Raw genomic sequence first — 26,514 nt, 5'->3', positions numbered from 1 at the left:
GTGACATTGGGAGCTGGACCTTAAAGGATTACTAAGCGTTTGCCACCTAGAGATTGAGGAGCTCTCATAACTCTGGTATTCCCTTTTATTAAGATTGGCTACACCATAGTTACTTGGCCAGTGTCTATCCTTTCTGCTGAAATCCATAGGCATGGGCAAGCTATCTGGTTCGCTGAGTTTTCTCTTATACTGAAGAGAGTGTCTGGCATACAACAGGTGCTCAATAATGTGTGTGTGTACATGAGAGAGCAGCTTGTGCCAAGGCTGAGTGAAGGGTGCACATATTGACAGCAATACAAACTGGCTTGGGGCAAGATAGGCGGGGCAGGCAGAGTCCAGAGCGGAAATAGTCTTGACTGCCCATCTTAGTAGTTTGGATTTTATCCTCTAACTGGGGAGGGACACGGTCAAATCTGCACTCATTCATTTATTGACAAATATTTATTGAGTACCTACTATGTGCCAAGTTTTGTGTTAGACCTTAGGGGCTATCGTGAGAGCAAGACAAACTCCTTCCCCGTGTGGAGCCTACATTTTCCTGGGAAACCAGATGGCAAACTTGTGAACCACTAAGAAAGAATATCTTTTTGGCTCGTGATGAAGTGATGGGTAGAAAAATTAAAAGGGACAAGAGGTCAGCAAGCGATGAGAAGAGGGAGGCTCAGTGCCAGATGGGGAGTGTGTCAGATTGGATTGTGTTCAGCTGCAGGCAGCAGAAAACCTGACTCACAGTAGCCTAACCTACAGGAGTTTATTTATATCTTGCAACAGGAAGTCCAAGAGGTAAGCAATTCAGGCTGGATGGCAACTTGCTGGTGATGTCAAGAAACCACATTTCTCCATCTTCCTCATCTACCTCCTTAGTGTTATCTCTGAGGCTTTAAATTTTTTTTTAATGAGAAGAAATTTATGCATTTCATATTTATTTAAAAATGCATAATTAAAATAAGTTGCTTCCTTACTGACATGTAAATTACTTCATCCAAAAATTTCAGGGAAGTCTTGATGCTCACAAAGATGACTGACATGAATTTTCTGGGGTAGAAAACAGGGAAAAGGACCAAAGCCACATCTGGGTTGATGTGATACACGATTGTACCGCCAGTGGGTGGATTGTGACTCTGTGTGTGCATGCAAGGTATTCAATTCTTCTGTTGGACTCGTTCCAGTGGAAACAGGTATTCAGAGCAAGAAATGGCCATGAAGAGTATAAGCCCCATCTCCTCCCAACTCCCACAAAGAAACTTGGAGACATTTTAGGATGAGCATCAGGCTTCCTAAATTTCATTAAATGGGAACTGTGGGACAAGCTGACTGCAGCTGGTACTTGGCTTACAAAGGGATCACTCTGGGGCAGTAGGAAGATGGACCTGGCGACAAAAGTCTGGAAGCTCTAGTTCTGGAAGAAATGGGGAAGCCTGGATTTGGGCAGGTGATAGGCATGGAGGAGTGGGGGTAGCTGTGACAACTATGGAAGGCGGTGCCGAAATGGTGACAGTTAATGTAGAACTGAATGAAGGGTCTCACTGAGGTGAGGGGACCCAAATGTAGCTGTAAGAATTTAAGAATTGGTGAGCCAGGCCCAAGTCACCAACAATGTCAGCCTCCTCCACTGGAGAGTTGCTTCAAAGAGGCAAATCTCAAGATGGCTTGTAAGGTTTCAGGATGCTAAGAAGTTTCTAAAGTCAGCCTGCCCTTCCTTTTTTGGTGGAGTCAGCCAATCACAAATCCAAACACTCACTGGGTATTGGGCCTTCCTTAGTATCTTGGTAGTCAGTGACAAACTCATTAAAAAATAAGAACACGGCAGCAGATCTTTGAAGATCTCGGGCGGAATGCAGACCAAATAACCTAGCCCTTGGGCCCTAGTCACTGGGCACTTGATTTGGTCATTGACTGGGGGAAATTCTGTGGAGAGGCAGTAACACTGTTCAAAAAACTTGAGGGCATGACTATCATCTCCTTAACAAGGATGGGAGGTTGACTGCCTTCAGAAAATTTCCTTTCTAATAGATTATGAATGTATTTATATATCTTTAATATAGCCAGCTAAACTGATCTTAGGTAATCAAATAGTCTACCTTTCCTGGGTGAGACACTAAGTATTAGCAGGGAACAAAACAGACAAAAATCCATTCCCTCACAGAACTCTGATAGGAGGAGACACTCCAAACCCCAAATAAACAAGTAGTCTATAGAGAATAAACTAGTTGTGTCCTTTTTTTTTTTTAAGATTTTTTGTTTATTTATTCACGAGAATACATAGAGGAGAGAGAGAGAGGCAGAGACACAGGCAGAGGGAGAAAGAAGCAGGCCCCATGCAGGGAGCCCAACGTGGGACTTGATCCCGGGTCGCTAAACCGCTGAGCCACCAGGGCTGCCCTAGTTGTGTCCTTTTATTTCTCTATTTTGAGCAGCGCTCTGCAAACATCTTGGAGCTAAATACATCCTTCATTACATAAGTCACTTATAAGCCATGCTGTTTTCTTCTTCAACTATGTAGTCAAGACATGGGTCAGTCAATCAGCAATAGGCAAAGTTCTGGGTACCTATTGCTTCCATGTCTTTCATTCTAGCATTTGGGAGAATTAAAGCTGGAAGCATTGAAGTCCCAGAGGTACGACGTGCAAAGATCAATCAGTTGACAAACAAGACCCAGGTATCCTTCACAGGCCGAGATGGTACACATTTTCCGTCACCTGACCAGAAGACTGTTCTCTGCCCCAGGCCACGCTGGTGGCCCATGAGTAGATATGTATACGTGTCATGGAAAGATATTATTAAGTGTACAGCTCTTGATACGTGATAAAGCATCTTCACATTTTTTATCTCTCTATATATACTCTACATAGAGCTGTAGATTTAGCAAGTGAAGCTACAGGATATCTAGTTAAATTTGAATGCAGTATTTGGGGCACAATTATATTAAGAAAAAAAATCATTTATCTGAAATTCAAATTTAACTGGGTGTTAAATTTAGTTTAGTTGGGTGCATTTGGGCTGCTATAGCGAATTACCGTAGACTAGATGGCTTAAAAACAAAGTTTATTTCTCATCGTCTGGAGGCTGGGAAGTCCCAGATCAAGGCGCCGGCAGATTTAGTGCCTGGTGAGAACCCTCTCTCTGTTCACAGATGGCTGTCTTTTATCTGTGTCCTCACTTGGTGGAAGGGATGAGAGGGCTCCCTGGAGTCAAGACCTAAGAACTCCCAAAGGCCCCACCTTCTATTGCCATAACATTGGGGCGTTAGGATTGAACACATGAATTTTGGTGGGACACAGTCCTTAGCACTGGACCTCATCTGGCAACCCTAACTATAATCCTCAGAAGCAGGCATAACCTTCCATTTGATCACCAAGGCTCAGAAAGTAAAGGGCTTAAGGTCAGCAGACCAAAAGGATGTCAGAACTGGGCCCATCCCCTTTGCTGGTCCCTGCCTCACCCCTGGGTGGCATCTTCAAGGCATCAAAGACATACTGGGGTGAAGCATGAAGATGTCGGGGTTTGAAAGGAGGGACTGTGTCAAGGGGAGGCCGTGGAGGGAGCCACCCCCATGAGGAGCAGACCCCAGTCTTCAACGGTCAGAGGAGGGACGGTTTCCACTCTTAGTCGCAACATGTTTTTGGTTTTAGTTTACTGTACCCGGGCCCCCAGCACCCCAGCCAACAAGACTGGAAAGGCAGGAAGCCATCTGGAGCTGCATGCTGAGTCATAGGGCCTGGAGAAAAACAAGAACATCATGCCAGCAGAGCAGGGGGTGGGAAACAAACAACCCTCTTCAAGATGGAGATTGAGGTGGGCACCGGAAATAGAAACTGCTCCCTCTGAAGCATCTGTTAAAAGCCCCAAGATCACCATGCGTTCGCAATTCCGTTCCTAGTAAGCACCTACTGAATGCAGAGGTCTGTGAAAATGTCAATAAATCAGGTGGGTGGTGTAACGGAAGTTTCTGGGGTTTGTTGTTGTTTTTCAAATCCTGGCCTCTCCTCTTCTCTGACTACCCATCAGCCCTTGGGCAGTTTACTTAAACTTTCTGACCTTGTATCCTCTTCAGTAATAATCATCCTTATCTCATTGAAATAGTGTGAGGTTTTCAATGAAATCACATTTTTAAAAAGTGTCTTGCAAAGGGCTGGCACACACCAGGTGGTCAGCAAATGGTAGGTGTTATTATCAGAGAGACATAAAAACATCTTCCTGTCAGGGTGGTGTGGGGATTAAATCAGATAACACGTCTCACTCTTAGAGGGCTCTGGACGTACATCTGAGTAGCGTTTCAGTTACTGGTAGAGATTCTCTTCTCCGGCCCCTAGATCCTGAGATGACCGGCTCTGGCTGCCCTGAGTGCTCGTGAGTAAAGCTAAATACACACACGACGAATGCCCACATGACGTCCGTTCATTCCATTCCACAAATATTTCCTTTATCATTGTGTGTGTTGCTGGCTCAGCCTGTGCAGAGGTACAGAAGAACAAAATGAAGATAAATACTATTTTTCTGTTGTGTTGAGCAATTGTTCTGTGCCAGGCATGAAGCTAAGGGCTTTATAGGAATTCCCAGAATGACTCGTTCAGGTCAGTACTATTACAATCTCCGTTTTACGGATGGGGAAGGTGAGGTTCGGAAGGGTTAAATACGCTCTCTGAATGCACAGTGCAAATAGGTACCAGAGACCAGGCTCCCTCCTGGGCTTGATTCACCCAAGGTTCTGTGGACCAGCTCCCAGAGGGAGAAAAACCCTCACTTGGGGACTGAAACTTATTCAGGCACAAGGGTGGAGAAACAGTATCAGGCAGTGAGCCGATTAAATGCCAAAGGGGAGGTTAGTGGTCAGAGCTGTAGCAGTTCTTGGCTGGAGGGTGTGATCCCTCAGGGGCTTCCTTGAAGGTCGTTAGTGGAGTGGGGAGTAGCACTAGATGCTGGGACAGGAGATGGAGCAGGGTATGGGAATGGCAGACAAGCAAAGGCACAGAGGACTTGGCCAGGTATGGGCAAGTTTCAGCGAGAGGCCAGCTGGCCAACCCCAAGTGTGTTCTGGAGAGCAAAAGATGGCATATCCAGTTCACAAAGTCTGCTGGGCCAGGCTGTTTACTAATTTCCAGAACGAGAAATGCCTCGGCCTGTCTAAAGTGACTTCTAGCCTTGATGCCTCACCATCTTAGAGAATCCCTAAGCATCATGTGTCAGGCCTAGTCAGTAGGACTCAAAGGTGTCGCTGTTGTCAGGAAGGAAGCAGGTTTCTGCAGATTAAGTGAGCATGACCTGTCTTGCCCAATGGCCTCAACCTTAGGTCTCCTGGGTAAGGAGATAATGACATTCCCTTTGCCTTCAGAGGATTCTACTAAGAAGAGCACACACGATGGATCATTAAAGCAAATTTGGAGACAACACGGCTTTTCCTCAAGTCAGTGTGGCAAGACATATCAAAAGGATTAAAACTATGCCCCCTTTGATCCCAGGGTTTCACCAGCAGGAATTAATCCTAGGGAAAAGAGCAGGGAGGTGTGCAAAGCCTCCCTGTGCGTGTATCAGGATGGCTGCTATATTACTTACAGACACACCAATGAGAAATGCCCCAACTAATCAATAACAGGGGCTTGGTTAAAACTGATGATATGTCCATAGAATCGCGTACCATGTCGCCATTAAAGTCATTGTGGTCACATCATATTAAGTGAAAAACTCAAGTTGCAAAGTATCGACCTAGTACAATCCCAGCCTGGAAATGCATTAATCCCATCCATTCACTTATTGAAGAGTTAATGTGCTGTGTGCTGGGCAATATTCTGGGCACGGAGATGCAGAAGGGAACAAGTTCAGTGAACCATGTGGGGGAGGGGGAGGTGAGGGAACAAAAAGGACGATTTCCAGGAGTAGTGCGATGCCATGAAGAGGACATAAAATGGGCTGGTTTAATCTAGATTTTATTTATTTATTCATGAGAGACACACGGAGAGAGCAAGAGGCAGAGACACAGGCAGAGACAAAAGCAGGCTCCCCAGGGAGAGCTCAATGTGGGACTCAATCCCACAACCTTAGCCGAAGGCTCAACCACTGAGCCACCTAGGTGCCCCAAATTGGGCTGGTTTAGACTGAGTGACGAGGAGGGAACCATCTGAGGAGGTAACATTCCGATCTTGACCTGCATGTTGAAAAACACCATTCATGAGGATCAGGGAAGAGCATTTCAGGCAAAGGGGCAAAGGCCTTGAGGGGTGATGCAATCGCAGCCTTAGGAAAAAATAAATAAATAAAGGCAGAGACCTTGTGTGCAAGTGGGGAGAGAAGAGGTGGGAGAGAGAGGCGGATATAGGCCACACGACACAGGGATGAACGCCAAGGTGAGGTGTTTATAAGGAGTCTGGATTTTACTGCAGCTGCAGTGAGTGGGAAGCTACTGGATCTTAAGTCTGGCAATGATCATATTTATGTTTATTTTATATTTATGAACCAGAGGGAAACACACCAACGGGTTAATAGAGATCACCGATGGGGGGGGGGGATCATGAACAATTTTTGTTTCTGTGTGCTTATCTGTGATTCCCAAACTTTTGTAATTAGAAAAAAACCAAACAATCATTTTTATATTAAAATAACTGTCCAGAGAGCATCACGAACTGACAGAGACTGCTCACTAACTGGGAGCTCCAGAGTAAAAAGTCTTTTCACCTACAACACTCACATTGGGTTTTCCCAATAACCCTGTGAGTTGAGTCAGATCATTTTAATAAGCTCCATTTTGTAGGTGAGGGAGCTGGGTGGGTCTGGGAGGGGGAGAGGCTGAGTCTGAGAAGGGGAGAGGCTGGCCTGGGAGGCGAGAGGCTGAGCCTGGGAAGGGGAGAGGCTGAGCCTGGGAAGGGAGAGGCTGAGCCTGGAAGGGGAGAGGCTGAGCCTGGGAAGGGGAGAGGCTGCGGCTGAGAACCGCAGAGCTGAAGCCAGGATAGAGGTTCCAGAGGCCTTGGCTGGACTTCCTGATTTTGCCACAGAGCCGGGCCTGTGGGCTGGTCCGGCTTAGATTTAGCCAGAAATCCAGAGGCCCCAGGGAGAAGTCCACAGGATGACTACCTGCTTGGCGGAGGGCAGGGATGGACCTACAGCCCCCCGAGATCACAGGTGTGCAAGAAGAAGGGCCCACCCCACGTGACAGGTGCTCAGTAAACATTTGTTGAATTAACGAAATAACTTGCTTTGTGGAAAACACCTTTTTGGGAGGTGGTTTAGCGGACTTCCCAATTCGGTAGCTGTGTGATCCAGGGTTTATTATTCTCTCTGGCGAGCCCGAACAGTCCTCCTCCGTAAAATGGCAATAAAGTTAGGGTCACTCACCTCCGCGGAGTGTAACAGGGGCACGCTCGGAGCCAGACGGCCTGGGCTGGAATCGGCCTCCACCTCGTTCTGGCTGTGACCCTGCAGAGCTCCTTAGGCTCTTACACCTCAGTTTTCTCATCGATAAAGTGGGGGTGATAATACTTGCCTCCGAAGGATGTTGTTAGGACTACACGGAGGGATACGGCGCTCTGAAGAGGTCTTGGCACATGGAACGTTCGCCAGTGGCGTGAGCATCACAGGGCCGGCGAAGGGACGGCGGGGCTTGGGGAAGCCCATGGAGAGCGTAGCTGCTCCGCCTGCCCTGCTGCCACTGCCTGCCTTTATTACTCCTTCAATAGTTCTTCATAGGAAACAGGTACAAATTCTCTCTATGTCTTTTCCTTTACGTGGGAGACACCTGACCCACAAGGACCCACACCTGATCCTCTGCCAAGTTAAACATTAGACCTGCTCTCTCTCATCTCGGGTTTCTGTCTGTTCAAGGTCAAATGAAGAATCATCAATGTCTCTCTAATTGAGTTAAATCTCAGGCTTGACATTCGCTCCGGTGAGCGCTCCTGGAGTCTCTGTACCTCTGATCTCTACCCCAGTTTCCAAACTTCAGTCGAGGTGCGAGGACCACCGATACTTGTGCAACAGCTGCCTGTCACTTGGCCCAGTCTCTCCCTCATTATTTTTCTTTAACTTGTCTCACATTGAAAACTTAAATACGTTTGTTCAAAAGGGAAATGTATTCATTACCATAAATGGAAAGCCAATACCACCTGCCACAAAATGGAGCTATCCATAAAAAGAAATACCATGAAAATAGAGCAATATTATTGAATTCTGGGGGGATAAGGCTACCCATTGAAGACTCTGGGCTTGAGGCCTGTTTGATTTCCATTTAAAAGGGAGATCTGGAGAGGTGTTAAAGTTTCAGAGAAGTGCTAAAGACCTGTTAGTACCGAAGTGAGATTGCCTTCTTTATGTGATAAGAAGGACAGAAAGAGAATTCAGAGAGGAAAAATTCTCTAACCTTGTGATTTAATGTTTTTATTTCCTTGCCTGTTCACCTTCTAGAACTTTCTTCCGCCTGTCAGGAGCAAGGGGCTCCCATTTACATGATTCAGTTCTTTATTGAGAAAAGCTAAGGAGGGAGCTGCCCACCCTCTGCTTCTCACTTACTAGGTCATTTTTAGGAACATTCTTTCCCCTCTGAATTGAGGGAGGTGAATTGGAAAAACGTTCTTCTCAGAGGATTTCCAGGTCCTAAAATTCTGGGAGGCCTCATCCAAAAGTGCGCCCGGCTGTGCATGGATGTTTTCTTACCTGCTGGTGGGGCAGGGGTGACATCCACCCAGAGGACAGCCTTGTGGCATGGTTCAGATTACTGGATCTCCACAAGAAGCAAAGCTGTGGGATTCATCACATATCCACAAATAAATTCACGTTTCCTGGGGGTGGATTTTCTGCTTGTTGAGTCGAGCAGATGGCTGTGCCTGAGTTGAGAAAGGAGGTAGCCAAAACCCCTCTGTGCCTAGCCTAGACCCTAGGAAGCAAACGAGCAAACAATTCACTGACTTCAGGCTACATCCCCCTGCTCTGCAGCCCCTGCAGATGCTCCCTTTATCAGAGAGCCTGGTGAGGAGCCGCTGAGGCGTCACCTCAAAATGATTCCTGTTTTCGTGTCTCCTCCCTGCTTCTCAGTCAGCAGGGTTCTGCGGCACCTGCGCAGCATCCAGATTTCTGAGCCCAGCATTCCAGACCCCCTCTACAGTCTAATTCCAATTTACATTTCCAGTCCTGGCTTCTGGGACACCCTTCCCTGAATCCCCCACTTCTGACAAGCTGGTTACCGGGCACACAGTTGGTGTGAAGAAATGCGGAATGAAAGAACATGCCTTCTGCTGGGCTGCCTCTACGGTTCCCTTGAACTTGTATTTCTTGAGTGTCAGGGACAAATGGTGCTTGAAGGCATCTTCTATGTCAAGCCCCAGTAGGGTGGCCACTGTCTTGATTTGCTGGGGATTTTCCTGGTGTTAGCACTGGAAGTCCCATGTCCCAGGAAACCCCCGGGACAAAGGCAAATCAGGAAGGTTGGCCACCTTACCGGGGTAGGCTCCATATGCTCTGTCTTCATGGGGCTTTGGCATGGTGGGGGAGGATGGCACTAAGCAAATGATCCCACAAAGAAATGAGTAGTTATAAACCATGGTGAGTGCAAAGCAGAAGCCAGCTCTGAGCTGAGCGCCACGAGGAAAAGCCTTCTCCCGGTCCTGGAGAAGCTCCTGGTTGCTAGGAGAGAGAGGGACATACAGCTTATTTAATATAAAGTGGTGAGTGCAGTGAAACAGAAATCGACAGTCTTTTTCCCTGTCCACATTGCACTGTTTCTATTTTAATTGGGGTTTCAAGCACCGGAAATCCACTGTGGTGAACTAAATGATTGAAAGGGCATTAGAAGGAAAAGCTAAGAAACCAGGTTCTGGAAGAGAGAGAGAAACAATTGCTTCTTAGGTTGTTGAGAGTAGAAAATAATGCCAGAACAAAAGAACTTGCCTTCTTCCGTTTTCATTAGAAAAATGGACTCTAGCCATTCTCTGCCCTTGGGTTTCTCTGCCCAGTATTCTAATTCCTGGAAGAAAGAATCTGATAGCCAGGCTTGGGTCTCGTGCCAGCCCCTTGGCTAGGCTGGGGCAGGGGGGTACCATGATTGGAAATTCCACGAAAATGGTGTGCTGTGCAACTGGGGAGCAGGATGGTTGCTGATGCAAGATGGAAGGGCTGAGATGCTGGCAAGGTAAAGGTTTCACTTGTCCCAATCTCCTCTTTAAGAGGGGGCCCGGGCCTTCTGTGCTGAGGTCACTGCCTTTAGAGCCCCTCTCTGCTTGCTGTCTGACCGGAATCTTCTGTTACCATGGATAGGCCTGTGCTGACAGCTGTCTGCCTGGACACAAGTGTCTCATCCAGCCATCCCAACTGTGATCACCTTGGGGTATGCACCGTGTCCTTGGACACAGCTGGATCAATGCCTGGCACAGACGAGAAACTCTGGAAGTGTGCTGAGTGCTTTCTAGAGAGTTTTCAAGAGCTGCAACGATCCTGCCACCTGTGTCTTGGCCCCTTGCCCTCCAGACAAACCAGTTTTCTTCCTGCTTCTTAAACTTTCAGCCTGCCTTGCTGTCCCTTCCACCCACACCTCTTGCTTTGCTGATCTCATGACTCAGGGATTCTCAACTGGGGGTGATTTTACCCTGCAGGGACATTTGGCAATGTCACACTAGAGAGAGGCTATTGCTGGCATCTCGTGGGTGGAGGCCAGAGATGCTACTAACAGCCTATGGTGTACGGGACAGGCCGCGTAACAATCACCTGGCCCACGATGTCCGTGGTGCTGAGGCTGAGATACCCCGTAGCACGGCTGAATGCCCACATCTCTGCTCAGAGGCCCTCTGCTCCAGGAGGCCTGCCCTGACCATCACCCATTTCTTCCTCTCATGCCCCCTATTGTATTTTCTTTGTGGTATTTTATCACCACCTACCATGATCGCTTCTGTTGGTGCCCGTACTAGACGTTCAGTCCTATGAGATAGGACCGCCGTGGGCCTGGTTCTCTGTGGCTGCCCAGCATGGACAGCAGTGCTCAGTAAAATGTGTCAAATGAATGTTAATAAAGTAGAAGTGCCCTTAACACCTCAAACATCAGAGGTCAGAAAGCTCAGCTGGGAAGCCTGGCTCCTCTCAGCGTGGCCATCTTAGCGTATTGGTGACTATTTCCCTGGCCAGTTCCATTCAGCCTCTGCTCTTGGTGGGCTGCATGGTCTTTGGCAAATTTCTTAAGCTTCCTGGGCCTCCGTTTCTGCATCTGCAAAGTGGGGCTATTTGCCCCACTGCAAAGAAGGGGCTAGTAATAATAGCCCCTTGCAGAGATATAATGGGAATGAAATAAATAAATCCACAAAAAACTTAAGTGCCTGACTCAGAAGAGCCTCGGGAAATGTCATCTGCCATCATTATCTTCACCATGATTTGGCTGGGGTAGGCGGTGAGGACAACAGAGTGGGCTCTGGGGCCCTACCAGAAGATTAGAGGATTAATACAGCTTGCAAGGCCGAAGCGATCCCCATTTGGTTGTGCCAGCTCTTGCTCCATCCGTGAAATAAACCGGATGAAGCCTTTATCCATCTCTTGTTTTGAGGAGGAGGCTAGCGGGGAACGTGGATTTAACGTGGCAGATGGTGCTGTCCTTGGATTATGAAACCAAAGGAGGAAATTAAAGTGCTCCATTGCAACAGCTACAGGCCAACGAGGGTAGAGGGCAGGGGGTGGGGCACAGAGGAGGACAGAGGAGGTGTTTTATCAGTCGGGCAACAGCTCTTCTTCAGGGCAGCTGGAGTCCTAGAATAATATAATCTTATGGCCTAAAATAATTCCAGGCCACCCCCTTCATTGTACATAGGCAAACAAGGCCCAGAGAGTGAAAGTAACCCCCAAGATCCCAAAGCGAATGGCAGAGCAACACACACTTCGAATCCTTGAACATTCAGGGCTATTTTACTGCTCCAGGCCAAAGCCAGTGGCAAACTCTGTCCCAGGGCATCCTGACTTTGGGCACCTCTGCTCCATATCAGTGTCTCTTCTCAGTTCTTGGGCTGAGTATGAGCCAGAGCTCTGGAGCCATTCTGTCTGGGTCTGAATTCCCACAAACAGGCACAAGTTTCTTACCTCCTGGAACTTCAGTCTCCTTGTCTGTCAAATGGGAATAATAACAAGCCCCACCTCACAGGGACACCATGAAAATCTGATGGATTACCATCACATAAAATATTTAGCCAGGGGTTTGGTGCAAAGTAAATGCTCAATAAAATGTTAGTCCCTGTGGTGGGGCCAGAAAGGACTTCAGGTTTCACCTGTTGCCCTAGGCAATGAGCCCCTCGAAGGCAGTGCCTATCTATGGGACATCTTTTGTTCATGACGCCTTCCAGAGCAACTGACACCTGCTAGGGGTGCTATGTAAATGGTAGTGGCCAGCAACTGGTCCCCTTTGGGACACCCATGGCTCAGTCCACACCATGAAGCAGCAGGGAATGCCGCCAGCAGTGCAAGCGACTCTTTGTCTCTCGTTTAGACTTTAATCCTAAATGGATAAAGCAGCCTTCTCGTCCAACGGTGAACAGGCCTCGTGATGAGGGCTATGTTTGTTTTCCCAGCCTTTTTCTGCAGCACAACGCCTTTCCCCAACTATGCTTTGGGCTATTTGCATTTAAATTGGTTTTCTCTCATTATAGAAATCTCTTAGGTCAGCTGGAGTTTCCATTTTCCTCCGAATCAGTTTGGAAGCTCCATTTCTTGCTCGAGGGTCCCTTATGCCCACCTCCCTCTCACTGATAGTTGAGATGTGGTCACGTATTCTCATCTCATCTTGGAGAACAGATAGCCTGAGAAAGTTGCTCAAATCCCAAACAAACTTGGCATGTTTCTCACAGGAGAAGGTGGGGATTGAGGAGATGGGGAGTGAGGGGCAGGAGGATTCTGGCCCCTGTAATTATAGGAAGAAGACTCCAGGGTGGTTCAGCTTTGATATCTAGACCTCCTTTTCTCATTTATTTAAAAAAAAAATCAACTAAGCACAATGCTGGGTGCTTGAAATGCAGATAATAAGACATACTTGCTGCCCTCCAGGAGCTCCCTGTCTAGTAAAGGAGAGAGAAAAGCAAAATAATGTTTTAAAATCATAATATAGTCAAATAATTGCTTTAATAAGGATCAGAATAGATTCCAGCCTGAGAAACGGCTTTCAGCAAGTGCTCATCAAAACCTCAGTCACACACACACACACACATGGGCCAGCACACATACGTCCTCAAGCACACATGCCCCCAAGCACACATGCACCAGGTGAAAAATGTGGACAGCACTTGCCATGTTGCCAGGTAGCTTTCTAAGCTATGTATACAATTTATACATATGTATTAATATATTTATTTAATCTTCATGACAAGCCATGAAAAAAGTGCTGTCATTATCGTTGTTTTCCAGGTGAGAAAACTGAGGCACAGTGATTAAGTCACTTGCCCAAGGTCATCTCTAATAAAATGTAGAGCCAGACTTGACCCCGGGGACATGTGGTTTTTCATCCTATGCTATGACAGCACCTGACCAAGGGCAGTGCACTCTTATGTTTTTCTAGTGCGTCTTTCAAACTGGTCAAGATCCACTACCCTGATTTTCTGACCTGTGCATACACCATGAACCATGGTGTGTGAAGATGTTTGAGATGCTTGCGGTGCACCTGAAGGAAGACTGGGAATTTTTCAGATGGCTAAAAGGAAGAATGAACTATTTCACGAAGGACAAGACTGTGCCAGTTGCCAGAGTATGAATAGCATGGAGGTCCAGGTCAAGGGTACTCCAAGTTGTAGGACAGGGCTCAGGTGTGAGATAGGCTGAGCAGGTGGTGAGGCATGAGGCTGGGAGACTGGCAAAGACCAGATCACAACAGGCCTTGAATATCATGCACATGGGCTCTGTCAGGAGGATGGGAGGAGCTATGGAGGGGCTGAGCAGGAGAGGGACATAGCCTGTTAGATCACTCTAGCTCTAGTGTGAAGAGCTACCTGGTAGGGAGGTGGGGACAATACACAATCAATAGATATAACTAGTCGGCATAAAAGCTATAACTGATTAGGTATAATCAATAGGGTTAGGTAGCTTCCCACCGCCTCTCCTGCACAGAGGCACTCCTGCTCTTCGCCATGTGTGTCATGGAGCTGTAGCTACCCAGAGAAGACATCTTTATCTAATTCACCCAGACACCTTACAGGCTAGTGGTGGCCCTGGTGTGTGATAGTCAAGAAGGGTGGAGACAGAGCTAAGCTAAGACAGTAGAATTTGAGAAAGAGATGAGGGGAAAACATATGAGATATAGTGGAGCAAAGTAATCTGGTCTTGGTGATCAACCTGATGTCAGGGCTGAGGGAGAGTGAGGAGATGAGATGATGCTCAAGGTACTAGTTTAGCTCAACCAGATTGTTCTTTAAACCCTGTTTCAATTGACAACAGGTGTCGCTGAATTTTTCCCATAAAGGTCCAGATAGAAAATATTTTAGACTTTGCAAGCCTTATGGTCTCTGTTATAATTACTCAGTTCTGCCATTATAGTTCAAAAGCAGCCACGGACAAGATGTAAAGGAATGGGCATGGCTGTGTTCCAATAAAACTTTATTTACAAAAACAGGTTGTGGGCCAGGTTTGGCTTGAGGGATGTTGTTTGTTGATCCCTACTCTACACCATGAGGTGGCCCAAATGCCAAGTAGACTGCCAACTAGGTGGGCCAGGTGGCTGTTAAGTAAAAGGCTCACACTGACAGGCTCATGCCTCATCAGGCAGATAGACTGTATCTCTCCTTGAATGATGCCTACCTGACCAAAAAAACACTCATCGGAAATTGCAGAGTAATTCCAACACCTAGCCCTGGGAGTCCAACTCTGGAAGAATGGAGGCAGATGTTTGACTCCAAATGCTCAGTTTCTGTTCCAGGCACAGTGGAGGTCCTGGTCTGATACTTCCATTGGTTATAAGTGCAACACAACAAGCACACTAGCTTACCTTCATTGGACACTCACTCTATACCAGGCCCTGGGCTAAGGGCTTCACCTGAGTGATCTCATTTCATGCTGACAAAACTCTTGTGTGGCACCTATGTATTATTATGTATCTCCATTTTACAGATGAAGAGACTGAGGTATAAAGAGGTTCAATACCTGTGGGGCTTGGACTCAGGCAATCCAGTCTCAGACCCTGGGCCTCCAACCAATCCTCAATCAAAATGGATGCTGCAGGCCCAGGTGGACACCCATGATCACTGCATCCACATGTTAGCCCGAAAACACAGGCTGAAACAGGTCAAACACTTGGGAATCTTTTGTCCTCTGGCCTGAGTGGAACTGTTATTGGAGACAAGCAGTTCAGAGGAGATAAGCCCATCTGTTTCAAAAGCAAACCAAAACAAAATCAACAGGCACATCTTTCCCGATCTCTGTTATTGACCAAAACCCAGAAGTGGGTCCAGATGAAATGTATATATTGCTATCTGAAGGTACTGCATCTGAGGAAGGTGGGGACAGAAAATGAGAGGAGACAGCTAATCTCTATGTGTTCACTCTGTAAACATCCACTTAGGGCACTGTGGTCCCTGTCCCTGACCTCCTGAAGGGCACTGGTTGGGAGGAAGCCAGGCACAGAGAAGGCTTTCGAATGCCCTGGATATCATGCATGCTGAGGTGAATGCATGGTGCACTGGGGTCACAGAACGGGGACTGAACCGGGGCAGAGGCACCTGGAGCCCAGCTCAGATGATCTGGGGTTAAAGTGGTGGTGAGGAATATTCCAGGGGAGGGAAGAACATCTTCCAAGGCAAAGGGGATAGAGTCTAGAGCAAGGAGATGATATAGGAGGGATGCAGTTGGAGACACAGCGGACAGGTCCTAGGGAAGTCAGCTCCCAGCAGTCAGCCCAGACCACTCCGGGCTGGAGGCTGTCCTGTTCTCAGCCTTCTGTGCAACCAGAACGATCTCTGAGTTCTAGATGAAATGCAAAGCACTTGCCAAGAATATGGTGATGCCAAGAACACTCTGCTGATGCTGCATCTTGAAATAGTAAAAATAAATAAGAGTAAATCACTTCTATCATGCTGCCCATTTCACCCTGCATTTCTAATGGCTTTATCTTGCTTATGCTCACCAAAAGTTTGAAAGTGGGCAAGTATTAATACTGCTATCACCCTTGTTGTATTATTAAAGATATTAACAGCTCTCATCTTGGGGGCCCATGGTAGCTAGCAGTGACCTAAGTACTTTATATATAATATCTTATCCTTATCTAACAGAGAAGTGATCTGAGGCTCAGTGAGGTATAATGATTTGCTCTAGGTCATATATTGGGAAAAGAATGGAGCCAGAACCCAAACCCAGAGTTTGCCTGATGTCTGTATCCAGAGTCCTCCTGCTGGGCCTTTCTGCCTTGACATCATGCCATCTAAGGACTTTGTGGATTTCTGAGAACATTTTCATCTGTTATATTTGTCCCTCCAAAGAACTTTGTGAATTTAGCATAAAAAGAACCAGGGCTCAGAGAGGTAAAGTATCCTCTCCAAGGTCACACACACAGATTTTGAAAGGGCCAACTGAAGACTTGAGCCAAGGTCTTACCATTTCAAAGCCAAAGTTCTATCTCTTTACCATGGCTCCCACGTCCACAGCAAAGAAACAGAAAGCTAACGTCCCACCCCTGGAAATGATTCTTTAAACAAACAAACAAACAAACAAAAAAAAAACTCAAAACTCATGTTCTCTTAATCTCTGCATTGGCGGGTGTTCATCAGGCAATCAAAAGACAAATACTTAGGAGAGCAGGACATGCAGATCACAGCCAAAATGACATCATAAGGAGCAGGCTGTGCCAAGCAAATCTAATTTCCTCTGACAGAGTGGCAGGCTGCGAGATAAGGCGAAAGTCACTGCCGTTGCCGTGTCCCCAATTCTGAAGGACAAGTTAGATCAGCTCCAGAGAAACTACTGGGGAGAGAGAGGGAGGACAGGTCACACTGCACCCCCCCACAGAGGCATGCACACACACAGACACTCATGAACGTTGACGCACACATACGCAGGCACACAGAGACACAAAGACAGATACGCACAAACCCAGAAAAATTGGCACCCCAAAACACACACACACAGGCGTGTGAAAATACACCCACATGCCTCCAAAGACACATGCCGGTCAAGAGATACAGAGAAATAAATACACATACATACATACACAAGTCTACCCACACACCCCCAACTCAGACACATACACATACACGTAGACATATGGAGACACACATATAAATACAGAGATACACAGACACACAGAGCAACACACACATACGCAGATGCACATACAGACACAGGCAGAAGACACAAAAACTGATAGGGACAGAGATAACGTACACATTCACACATTCACAGAAGTATGCAGAGACACACGCATCCGCTCACAGACACACATACAGACACCAAGACACACCCAGCACCCCTCGGTGGCAGGAGGTGCTGACTCTTCTCAAATCCTCTCCCTCGTATCCCTGAAATTACACCTTTCCCAAATTGGAGACTGAAAAATGAATACCTCTGTGTCTGTGCATTTTCTCAACTCTGCCTGGCCTGATGTCTTCATCCAGAACCTTGGAACACACCTGCCAACTGGTGTTGTTGAGGAAGGACACGGACTTTGGAGTCAGGCTGGTCTGGGTTCCAAGTGAGGCTCTCTCACTCACTAGTTGCAAGGACCTGGGCAAGTATCACATCTCAGTTTTCCCACCTGCAGAGGGGCTGATAATCCTTGTGATGAGCCTGCTGGACTGGAACCCCTTGGAATTCTGGCATTCGGCAAGAATCTATCCATGCTAAGTACTTGAGTTATTTGAACGTCTGTCTCCCTCACCAGGCTAGAAGGCACCTTGTGGGCAGGGGTCTTGTCTGTGTCCCCCTCAGTCCCTCCTCCAGGACTCAGCAGGTGCCTGCCAGGCACATAGTAGGCGCTCAGAGAATATTTGAAAAAAAGAATCAAATGAAGTCTACATCCTTAGCGTCCAGCACGGTCCTGGCACAAAGTAAATGCTCCCTCACAGCTAGAGTGTGTTGAAAAAGGTAATACATGAAAGCATAACCCTCTTCCATTCTCTCCATGAAACAGGCAATCACTTGCAGATGAGGAAACGGAGATCCAGAAAAGTTAAAGAATTCGCCCAAGGTTACTTCCTGGGGTGGAGATTGAAAACCAGGAGGAAGATTGCTAAATGCACGCTCAGAGCCTAACCACAGTAGACTTCGTGCATAAATACTTTCCACCAGTGACACAACTCCATGGATGACTTCTACAGCCAACTCCGCCTTATCTACGAATAGAGTAATTCTTTAGATTGAATCGACATTTTATCTTCAATCCTGGGTTGCCTTGTCTGCCTCCAGCATCTGTCTAGAACACCTTCCATATGCCCACGGTGTTGCATTTTACACATGCATAATCCGAAAGCTCCTGATGTCTGTGTTTCCTCTTGCTCCCTCTAGAGTAACACCTTCCCATCTCTCTATCTGTCTTATCGCTTGACCATTTGAGGCCATTCTGTCCCCAGATGTTTTTCTTCTGTGTTTGTGTAGACCACACAGCCCCATCCTGAATTTATCAAATCTGTTTTTCCCCTCTCTTGCATTGGTACAATCCCCGTGTTTAAAAACCAACCTGGGGCACTTGGGTGGCTCGGTCGGTTAAGCGAGTCGGACTCTGGATATCAGCTCGGGTCTTGATCTCAAGTTCAAAGCCCAGTGTGGAGCTTACTTAAAAAAAAAAAAAAAAAAAAAAAAAGCCCAACCCAACTCAACCGACCTGTATGCCAGTTAAGCTACTTTACATAACAACTGCATTTGGCAGTAACTGATGGTGCACAGTTCAGCATTTTGCAAATCCTGAAAGGTTCTTACACTTATACCACCCGTGCTGCTGCACACCTCCAACATGTTCAAACCCCCTCCCCTGCCACTGCCAGTTTCCCTAAAAAAGAGGATTTTGTGAAAGATCTCTGCCTCTGTCTGGGCAGGCAGAATGGTTACAGCCACAGGGCATGGAGGCCATAATTATCCTTCCCCGCAAAGGAAAATAAAAATGTCCAAAGATAGTGGCCACCTGGCAGGCAGGGGACCAGGGCAGGCGGCAGTGACTCATCGAGCACGCCAGGCAGCCACTCTTCCCCTGCAAGCAGGCTCCGAGCTTACTCACAGCTTTGCCAGGCTAACGAGCAGGAGAACGGAGGCATCTGAGGGCGAGGGAGGCTCTATTTCTGCTAGCTTGAACTCTTAACATGACACAGGTGGCTTTCAAGACTTTTTTTTTTTTTTAAATCACCCTCTTGCTTCCCAGCTATGATTCTATTCACGGGGATAGCCCCATGTGAACAGAGTGAATCTAAGCTGTGTATATATTAACTAAACAACCCAGATTTTCCCTACCCTTGTCATCTCAAACCCCTGTCCCCCTCAGCACCTGTGTGAAATTACACCACTAGCTGTTCATTTCATGGGGTTGGACTAGGTCTTCTCCTGGGTTGTTCTTAAAACAGTGATGTCCCCTCATGTGGAGTAAGGTGAGTGGGGAGGGAGAGGTGCTAAAGTAGTTAAGGAGAGGCTACTGTGTGCCAGGAACTGTGCCAGGCACTTTACAAGAGTCATCTCCCTGAACACGCATAGGCCTGGACTGCCTCCATTTCAGAGACACTAAAAGGGACATTCAGAGAGGGGAAGTGACCCACGAGACATTCACAGAAAGGCCAGGATTCAAGTCTGTTAGGCCCCAAGGGCTCCACTCTTCCCTCAGATCCCTTTTACCTTCCAGATATTTTACAGTCCTACTAAAATGCTGCTAGACACACCACTGGGATGACGAATAAATGTCATCTCAAGTGCCAATGCCAACACACTGGCTGAACTGGGGAAAACGGCCTGTTTCCTGGAAAACTGGTCTATTTCTTTGAAACACTGAAATTCAGGATACAGCATGCATCTGCTAGTGACAGGAATCAGCATGAAGACCAAAAGTCCAGAGCACGGTGGGGCAGAAAGCAAGTGACATCGGAGTCCCTGATGGGATAGCTGAACCCTTGAAAGCAGCCGCTGACCTCTCGTCCTCAATGAGCCCTAATGTCTGTATGTATCTGGGTCACAGTCATCTGTATTTTATGGTCATCCGCTATTGAAACCTCCTAGTTGACCACAGTCCTTAGTAACTATTAGGAAGTCCTGAGTCCTGAGGCTGCCTCTTTCATATACTTCTGATGTGGGCTTTTCTGCTCCAAAGTCTTCTGCTGAGGTTCAGAACTAGACACCAAAATGTTACTTATCCACAGAATCCTGGACTTTAGACCAAACTAACCCTTTCTCCTCTCCAACCTTTTTCTCTTGGGGTTGCCATTTTTCTAGCTCAGTAAATAGCAACCATCAGAGGCCATGGGGTCATCCTAGACTCTTAGCTCTCTATGCCTCTACATCACCTAGGATACCAAGCCCGGATGGCCCTGCCCTCTGGTCTCTTGGGAGACCATCTCCATCTTCCTACTGCAGCCCTATCTTTCCATGTTCAGGTGACTGCAACAGGCTCCCTACTAGCGCGCTGACTCCAGCCTGCCCTCCACCTTAGCCCAGAGAGAACATTCTAACGTACAAAGCCACATCGCTGCAAGCTTAAAAATACTCCCATGGATCTACATTTCCTAAAGATAAAATCCAAATACCTGGGCCTGACATCAAAGAACTTTTGTTATCGGATCCCTGCTTATTTCTCCTACCTTATCTGTAGCTACACCGGAGACGTAACCTGCCTTCCCTTCACAGACACACAGCAGCCACTCGGAGGCCCGCCTCCAGACTTCCCACCTTTGAGCAGGCTCTTCTCTCAACTGTGCTGCCCTTTCCTTGCTTATGTAACTCCACTCATGCCTCAGCTCAGCTCTGGCCTCCCAGGCCCACCCCTCCTGGACAGTCAGCTCAGATGGGGTGCCTCCTCTGGGCTTCCACTCCCTCCAGTGTCCTGTATCACACTGGCTCAGGAGTCTTCTTTGACTTTTGAGCTTCCAAGACCAGATTCTCAGAAGAATAGAAAGAACTCATTGCTTAACCAAAAACATGTGGAGGAAGGCAATCACAAGCAAAGCAAGGTGTTCCCCTCTCTCCAGCAGACAAAAGAATGTTCCCAGCAGTGATACGGAAAGAGATGGGAAAGGGGGCAATGAGCATGCCCACACTCCTGTGGGAGGCCCTCATGCTTGATTCTCAGGGCTAAGTGTGGGGCAGAGGCAATGTCCCAGAGTCTGTGGGGGTCTGTGGGGTCTCCAAGCAGAAGGGAAGAGGCAGTCCCAGGGACGCAGAAAGGCCTAGAAGAGCAGAAGAGGCCACGTGGCATCTGGGAGATGGGGGCTCAGATATTTCTTAGTTTCCTACAATCCTGTGAGGCACCAAAAATAATACAATGTTCCTGTGAACCCCAGAATGTCACAGAGGTAACAGTCACCTGACCTGAGACAGGCTGCAGACAGGAAATGGAGACAGCTCCATGGAGACCTGCATTGACCAGTGACTCAGAGTCATAAATGCCACTGACAGATGACATCAAAGAGCAGGTGGCCCTCCTTCCATCACGTTTGCACACACCAAGCATAGATACAGTCTCTAGGGAAAGGAAGGGGGTGGATGGACTGCAATCGAGTTGCTACCTATCCCAACCAAATGGAGGCTCAAAATAGAAATTGAATTCAGTTAGGTATAACAGAGAAATTTGTATTTGCCCACACCTGAGTTCATGGACTCATGATCATACCTATTCCAAGTGAATAAATGAACACAGATGGTAAAAGCAACTTGACCGGAAAAACAAATGTATTCAGAGATGATATAGGGTCTGCCTCTTTCTTCTGTTTTGACTGCTAAGACAGCCCAGCATGATCCACCAAGAATCCATGAACCAGATCCAAAGTCTGTCTGTTTGAGGATTAGAGCTACCATTGGAGAGTCCCAACACAGTATGCCATACAAGAATGAGAGTTGGACGATCAGTGACCAGGCTTGAAGGTACTGGGGTTACACAATGCTGAGTCATGTTTCGAGCACCTCTCCTTCCTGTGTCTCAAGACAAGGGTGGTCAGGAAAGGCTTCTCTGCAAAAATGAGGCCAGAGATGAAATCTGAAAATAAGTAGAAGGAGGCAGTGGGGGGAAGGGTTACCAGGCAGACAGAACTGCTTTGCCAATGTCCTGTGTTAGGAAAGTATGGACATGTTCATAGAAGAAAATAGGCCCCTATGTCTAGAACACTGAGAGTGAAAGGTGGATAAAGCAGGGCATTGATTGGTGCTTCCCTCCTTTCCCTTGAGGTTGGGTTGCACCTAGTGACTTGCTTCTAGAATAGACTCAAATAGCATGCCTAGTATGCCTTTTCTGAGAGTACGTTATAAAAGACTTTCCTCTTGTTCACACATCTCTTGCTTCTCACTTGTCTGTTCTGATGAAGTGAGCTGCCATGTTGTGAGCTACCCTACAGAGAAGCCCATGTGGCAAGAAGCTGAGGGAGCCTCCAGCCAACAGCCAGTGAGGAGCTGAATCCTGCCAATAACTGGATGAGTAAGCTCAGAAGCCAAGTCACCCCGAGAGGAACCTCGAGATGACAGCACCCCAGATGACTGCAGTCTTGTGAGAGACACTGGGCCAGGGGATGCAGCCACGCCACACCCAGATTCCCAACCCACAGAAACTGTGACATAATAAACTTGTGCTGTTTTCTAAGCCACTAAGTTTTGGGGTGATTTGTCACTAGCTGCACTAGTTATATGCAGCTGATAAGGTAGGCAGGTATGAGATAATGCAGAATATTTTAGATTTTGGTGGTTATCCTTAGGGTAACCACAGGCTGCTCCCTGTAAGGGTTAACCTCGGATCTACATGTCATTCAGCTAAGTTTCTGATTCTGAACCTTTCTAAATAATACAACCTATGTACCACTTGAAGTTGGGTGTAAGAGGATGTTTGATTTATTGACATCGGCATGGTAGGTGGGCAATGGGAGGCTGAAAGGGACAGGAATTAATCTTCGCTGACAACCTGTTGAGCACCAGGCCCTTGCTGGATGCTCTGCCTCAAGTATCTCATTTGATCCTTATGGGAATCAGTGCACCTTGAGGAGTACAGTTAAGTAACTCGCCCGAACACAGCCGGCCAGTAAGAGGTGTGGCCAGGAATCTCTGCTTTTGAGGTCAGCTGCCTACCACAGCCCACTGACATCACTCCTGCCAGTGAGTGGCCTTTCCAGAAATAGCTGGTCTGCTGGGTGAGAACCGGTAGTACAGGCAGAGAACCGAGATGCTTTCTTGTTCCCAGGGAAAATACTCCCGACGCTGGCCCAGGCAGACCCGTCTGGTGAAATCAAAGAAGCTGCGGTATTGGCTATGGATGGCAGAGACAACATTCTCCTATTTCTCCTTGCCAGTAGAACTCCTCTATTACTGGGGGTGTCTACTCGCCCAATACATTTCCCAGTCTCCCTTGCTTTAGGGGGTGACCAATAAGCTAAAAGTCACCAATTGGACCTTCTGATTGTGTTTTTAGAGTGCTGACTCATCTGAGAGGTGCATGCTCTTGCACTTCTCCTTTCCTTTTCATGTCTGGAATGGAGGCATAATGGCTGGAGCTGCAGCAGCATTCTATGGCCACGCAATGACCTCGATGATGAAAACTACATTCTAAGATAGTGGAATACAGATAGAAGGAGCCTTGGCTCCTTGGAGGCCATGACCAGGGAGCCAGCCCTTGACTATTTGCATCAGAACTGCTTTCACACAAGAGAAAAGTAAATCCTTATCTTCTTTAAGCCAATATAATCTGGGTTTTCTGTTACAGGTAGCTGATACTCATGTGATACACTCACATTCTCAGTCAGATATTTAATAAGCAGGATCTGGGGATTTCACTTTAAAATTGCCAAGACTCCAGGCTCTCAGATTTTCCCTTTCATCCTTCTTATTAAGCAGTTATTAGTATGCTCTCCAGAGGAGGAGGGGGACTAAGATTCCATGAACACCTCCTTTCCCTCACACATTGTACTCAACCCATATTATCTGGACTCACCTCACAATGCATCTGTGCAATGGGATTTGCATCCTATTTTATAGATGCAGAAATGGAAGTCCAGACAGATTACATCACTGTCTGGGGAACACGGCTAGGCTTTGAACCTAGACCTATCTGGCCTCATAGCCCATACTTCTGTTGCTTCCCCATTGCCTCCCAGGTCTAGAACTCTGAGGAGGTGAGGCCAATTGAACCATTTGGAGGGCCCTGGATCAGGGTGCCTGGCTGTCACCAAATCTCCCAACTGCAGCCACTTCCCGAAGTCTTCTCCACTGCAAGGTGACTAAAGCAGACGGCCCAGCTGGTCATCTCCCTAACTCACTGTCATCCTGTTTACTGGCCATCTGGCCTTCATCTCTGTGATTCTCTGACTGTCTGCCTTTAAGGACTCTCTTAAAGGGACAGAGGCCCTCCTTGGTTTCAGTAAAGGACCCTCATTCCTAAACTAATATGTTCCCAACCTGTCCAGCAAGACTGACAAAGGACAGGCCAGAACAGCAGGGACTTCTGGTTGCAACACAACTCTGTTTCTAACCTGAGATTACAGTGTCCAGAAGGATTATGTGTTTCGAGCAAACACAGTCCCACCCTGCTGGCACAAATGCCATCAGAGCAGCCTGACTCCTCAGCAAGCTCCAAATATTCTCCACCAAAACTTGCTTTACCCTGTTTGAAACTCCTCTGATTGTCCCAGGAGAGATTGGAAATGTACTCTTTCTAGGAGCTGGTGGAAAATTAACCCACATTAGGAGAGAGCTAGGTGATGCTGAATTGGGGACAGGAAGGTCCATTTAAAAGAAAAAAAATGTTCTTTGTAACCAGGACAAGGCTAAGCATGCCTTCTCTCTATTGGTCCAAATCTATGCCAGCCTCCCACTGGCATCCGTAGGTGTGCTCAGAACAAGCTATGGATTTCTATAGAGACTGTCACCATGGCACTAGGGGCCTTATTCTGCTATTTCAAGAGGGAAAATAAGCAAAAGGTCAAAGGAAGAAAATCTACCATAGGGATTTTCAAACTACAAATATTTATTCATGCTTTCGTGTGTGCCTAGAACTACATAGCAAGACGGGCTGGGAGAATGAACCTGTGTTGTAACCCCCATGGGTTGAGTGCAAGGCGAGGCAGTGACAGTCCATGATCGGATTTCTCTCTCACAACAGTATAATCCCTGTTCTGTCAATTGGGGAAAAAGAACGTCTAAGTAATTTGCCCAAGAGCATCTAGGAGCATGGCACTGGATCAGGCCAAATCCCAGCTGGAAGCAGAGGGTAGGCGCAGGGGGGATTCTGAGTATAAAGGACTGTAAGTTCTGTTTGCAGGAGTGGGGAGAGAGCCTGGGAGCTGACAGAGGCACTGAGTACCGGTACTGGCATGGGGTAGAGTCTCTAACCTCCTGTTGGCCCAGGGAGCAAGGAAAGGAAATAGTGTTACCGGGCCAGCAGGGACCACAAATGAGGAAGGGGGGGGGGCTGGGCTTGGAGCACACAGGAGTTGGGCTGAGAGTGGATGGTGGGGGGGGGGGTTGGCAAATTCAGAGTCACCAGATTCGCCTACTGACCGCACCTGGGTCTTGGTCTCCTCCTGGGGTGGTGCCAAGCCCCATCAAACAACTAAGAGTAGAAGGGGGATGCTTCTGTGTAGAAATTGGCAATTACTGCACTAATTCTGTGTAACAACCACCCAACCCAGTGGCTTACACTAACAAGCATTTTTTTTTTTTTCTTGTTCATGAATCTGTGGCTAAATCGTGCTCCTGCTGGGGCTGCCTGGGCTTGGCTCCAGGCTGCAGGTCGAGTTGGGTCTCTGCCATGTGCTCCTCATCCCTTGTGGACCAGGAGATGTGCTTTCCTCATCTCAGATAATAGGAGTACACGAGGCTGAACCACACAAGCACATTTAGAGCCTCTGCTCACTTCTTGCCCACCCACATCCTACTGGTAAGTACAAGTCTCTCTTGACCAGGTTCAACAACAGCGCCGTAGGGAGACAGTCTCCAGCCACTCTACTGAGAAGCACTGCAAACCCAAGAGGTAATGGTTATGATATATAACCCTGTTATGTGGGAATGAAGAAGCAGAAGCAGTTTTCCAATCTACTATATTCCTCAAGGGAAAATAAATATACTAATATCAAAAGGGAAACAGATACAACAAGTTAAAACAACCAACATCCACCCTAGCGATCTCAAACAATTTCGTTTGGACAAGCTGTGGAAGTTTGAGGGGGACAAGGGCATGTTTGCTGAATTCCTTACTGTCCTTGGGTTAAGACTCAAAGAATGCTGGTCCAAATTCTGGGGAATTACAGAGGTAGGGCTCATAGCCCAACTCTGGGTCCTGAAAAATTTGGAACCCCAAAATATTGTGAATGGCATGTATGAGAGACTGAATATAATCACATGAGGTTTACAGGAATAGTCATAGGTCTTACTCACTGGGGGCTCAAAACTTGACTGCATGGGCACAAGATCAGGGGATCTTACTTAGTT

General features: G+C 47.3%; 1 long non-coding RNA gene across 1 annotated transcript; it reads left to right on the top strand.

Moving 5' to 3' along the window:
* Window positions 1-6,183: 6,183 nt before the first annotated feature.
* LOC129509926 (uncharacterized) lies at window positions 6,184-22,719 on the top strand. Its single transcript, XR_008664439.1, has 4 exons — window positions 6,184-6,341; window positions 18,053-18,265; window positions 21,833-21,972; window positions 22,410-22,719. It is a non-coding gene; the product is annotated as an uncharacterized LOC129509926 (long non-coding RNA).
* Window positions 22,720-26,514: the final 3,795 nt, after the last annotated feature.

The sequence above is a fragment of the Nyctereutes procyonoides genome, unplaced genomic scaffold (assembly GCF_905146905.1).
Source record: "Nyctereutes procyonoides isolate TBG_1078 unplaced genomic scaffold, NYPRO_anot_genome, whole genome shotgun sequence".
Lineage (NCBI taxonomy): Eukaryota > Metazoa > Chordata > Mammalia > Carnivora > Canidae > Nyctereutes > Nyctereutes procyonoides.
The sequence above is the reverse complement of the archived record's forward strand: the minus strand, read 5'-3'. Positions and strand labels throughout refer to the sequence as shown.